Here is a 4,073-nt window from a genome sequence, read left to right as displayed (position 1 = left end):
GAGCTCACGTTGTCTTAGATGTTGCCTATATGTCACATGGACTACTCAGTTTGTATATTTTACTTATTTTTTTCATAGTTCCATACAATTTCTTCCTATTTTCTCGATTGATCTGTGTTCAGTTTTTCAAGCCCTATCCACTGTGCCAACTTATAACTAAATCTGAGGGGGGTGCGATGGGGAGGTTCCCTTGTCAGTTCAGTGCCGCGTGTGATGTCGACCTGGCTTCTTTTGTTTACGTGAAATGATTGTTTTTGCTAACGCTGTTTCTTTCTTGTTTCGTTTTTTATGATAGCAAGTTTAAGAGAACAATGTGCAGCTATTAAACTTTGTCTTCTACTCGATAAAAATGCTGCTGGAAGTGTTTTAATGTTGAAAACAGCTTACCAGGATGACGCAATGGGAAAAACTCAAGTGTACGAGTGGTCTGCTCGATTTAAAAATGGCGACTGTCGATTGATGACAAACCTCATTCTGGACGTCCATCAACTGCCCGAGTTGACGAAAATATTGAAAAAATTCGAGAGCTTGTGCTCAAAGACCGTCGACAGAGAATTGATCAACTGTCAGAGATTATTGGATTATCTTGGAGCTCGGTACAGCGAATTTTAACGTAAGATTTGCGAATGGAAAGGGTTGCTGCCAAGTTTGTTTCTCGGGTTCTGACTGAAAATCAAAAGGTATGCCAAGTTGAAACTTGTCGTGCTTCGAAACAATAGATTGAAACTGATCCAGATTTTCTGTCAAAGGTCATTGCTGGTGAAGAGTCATGGTGCTGTGGTCATCGACCCAGAAGCAAAGTAACAGTCAAGTCAATGGAAGACGTCATAACCACCTTGTCCAAAAAACTGTCGTCACGACAAATCAGACATCAAAACAATGCTGATTTGCTTTTTTGATGCAAGGGCGCTGTTTATTCAGAGATTTTCCCCCCAGGTCAGACCGTGAACAAACCTTTTATTTTGAAATTTTAAGAAGATTCGCAGAAGTGTTCGTCAACAAAGTCCAGATTTGTGACGGACAGGACACTGTTTCTTCCACCACGACAACACACCTGCACACACAGCCACGTCTGTTGGACAGTTTTTGGCTAAAAATGACATGGTTCCGCTGCCCCGGGCAACTTACTCGCCTGACCTGGCACCGTGAGACTTTTTCTTATATCTGTACATCTACATCTACATCTACATGATTACTCTGCAATTCACATTTAAGTTATTGGCAGAGGGTTCATCGAACCACAATCATACTATCTCTCTATCATTCCACTCCCGAACAGCGCGCTGGAAAAACGAACACCTAAACCTTTCTGTTCGAGCTCTGATTTCTCTTATTTTATTTTGATGATCATTCCTACCTATGTAGGCTGGGCTCAACAAAATATTTTCGCATTCGGAAGAGAAAGTTGGTGACTGAAATTTCGTAAATAGATCTCGCCGCGACGAAAAACGTCTTTGCTTTAATGACTTCCATCCCAACTCGCGTATCATATCTGCCACACTCTCTCCCCTATTACGTGATAATACAAAACGAGCTGCCCTTTTTTGTACCCTTTCGATGTCCTCCGTCAATCCCACCTGGTAAGGATCCCACACCGAGCAGCAGTATTCTAACAGAGGACGAACGAGTGTAGTGTAAGCTGTCTCTTTAGTGGACTTGTAGCATCTTCTAAGCGTCCTGCCAATGAAACGCAACCTTTGGCTCGCCTTCCCCACAATATTATCTATGTGGTCTTTCCAACTGAAGTTGTTCGTACATGAAAAGGGGCATGAAAGGACACCGATTTGACAACATTGAAGAAGTCAAGAAAAAAAAAACGGAAGACCCCTGTCAGCCATTTCTAAAGATGGCTACAAAAAATGTTTCGAACAGTGGAAACACCGGTGGAACAATTTATTAGTTGTACTGGAGAGTACTTTAAAAGAGATAAGATTGTTTTGTAAATAATTTGAAAATATTTAGCTTTTAAATAATAATTCCGGTTTCTTTTGGGTACCCCCTCAAAAATGGTTCAAATGGCTCTGAGCACTATGCGACTTAACTTCTGAGGTCATGAGTCGCCTAGAACTTAGAACTAATTAAACCTAACTAACCTAAGGACATCACACACATCCATGCCCGAGGCAGGATTCGAACCTGCGGCGGTAGCGGTCGCTCGGTTCCAGACTGCAGCGCCTAGAACCGCACGGCCACTCCGGCCGGCGGTACCCACTCGTACTTAACTTTGAAAACAAGAAGTGTCCATACATACAGCACGAAATATATGTGTTGCTGACACATAATGTTCAGTACTTCATTGCAGAATGGGTGTTTCACATCAGAGTAGAACAGTCTTTAACTGATAATAAGTTCAGAATAACTGTTCTGTTCGCACTTAGGTGGATCTGAACTACAATAGACCGTCGTAAGCAATGATTACAACTGATGGCTGACTACATAGAGAATGGGCTGAGCGGCACTGCGGTCGGACATACATACACTATGTGATCAAAAGTATCCGGACACCCCCAAAAACATACTTTTTCATATTGGGTGGATTGTACTGCCACCTACTGCCAGGTACTCCATATCAGTTATCTCAGTAGTCATTAGACATCGTAAGAGAGCAGAATGGGGCTCCCCGCGGAAATCACAGACCTCGAACGTGGTCAGGTGATTGGGTGTCACTTGTGTCATACGTCTGTACGCGACATGTCCACTCTCCTAAACTTCCCTAGGTCCACTGTTTCCAGTGTGATAGTGTCCAGGCCACAGTTTTCCATTCGTCTAGGGCCCAACCAATTTGACCACGAGCATAGGAGGGACGCTGCTGGCGGTGTCGTGCTGTTAGCAAAGGTACTCGCGTCGGTCGTCTGCTGCCATAGCCAATTGACGCCTAATTTCACCGTAATGTCCTAACTGATACGTTCGTCGTACCTCTCAAATTGATTTCTGCTGTTATTTCACGTAGTTTTGCTTGTCTATTATCACTGACAACTCTACGCAGACGCCACTATTCTCGGTCGTCTGGTTTTTCTGCGTAACTATAATAGCAACAAAGGGACACAAAAAATTTATAATGAATACAATAATGACAAATTAATTGTTGCTCTCACCTCGTATACCTTGCCTCGTCGTACAGTGTAAGGCGCAGCGCGCCAGCTTGCGGGGCAAGAAGCTTAGGTGCATCGGCCAGGCAGAGCGTGGTCTTTACGCGGTTTCCGACACTCGTTTAGGCAGATGCAGGGCTGGTTCCCAATTTCTGTAGCAGAAAATAAGGTACACCAACAGTTGAAATACGATCCCACGCAGTATAACGTTTACAAAAGTCACAGACTGCTAGTGCACACGAATTTGCTCGCTTAGGTAAGTGACGACAGAGGGGGCATCCGCAAAATTAAATAAATAAATTTGCCAAATCCTGAGTACAGTGGATCCAGCACTACACGGGATTACCGCTGACGAATTAACCTCAAGTGAATATTATTTATTGTTAACAAGTAGTTAAATTTACATATAAGGTGCCATCAAAAATTTTCCGTCGAAGGCCCTACAGTGCAGAATCGGTATGCCACTCACAACGGGAGGCCGCCAATTGTGAAATTCAGATTCGATTCATACTGCGCATAATAAAAGCTCATGGCCAGAGGTGTAATGTGGCAAAGCACCAAGATGCACTTCTCAGCCGTTGTCGAGAAAATCGACAGTTAAAAGAAACCGTTGCCGTGAAATACTCTCTGTGATTAATAATTCTGTACATCGTCGTGGCGCAGAGGTAAGCGCTTGGGTTCGTAATCCGAAGGTCGCCGTATCAAATCTCGCCCTTTGCAACTTTTTTTTTTTTTTTTAGTATTTGTTTTTCATAATTCAAATATATATATATATATATATATATATATATATATATATATATATATATATATATATGTTGTTGTTGTTGTGGTCTTCAGTCCTGAGACTGGTTTGATGCAGCTCTCCATGCTACTCTATCCTGTGCAAGCTTTTTCATCTCCCAGTACCTACTGCAACCTACATCCTTCTGAATCTGCTTAGTGTATCCATCTCTTGGTCTCCCTCTACGATTTTTACCCTCC

This window comes from Schistocerca americana, chromosome X (assembly GCF_021461395.2).
Source record: "Schistocerca americana isolate TAMUIC-IGC-003095 chromosome X, iqSchAmer2.1, whole genome shotgun sequence".
In the NCBI taxonomy this organism is placed as follows: Eukaryota; Metazoa; Arthropoda; class Insecta; order Orthoptera; family Acrididae; genus Schistocerca; species Schistocerca americana.
This window is presented reverse-complemented; position numbering follows the sequence as displayed.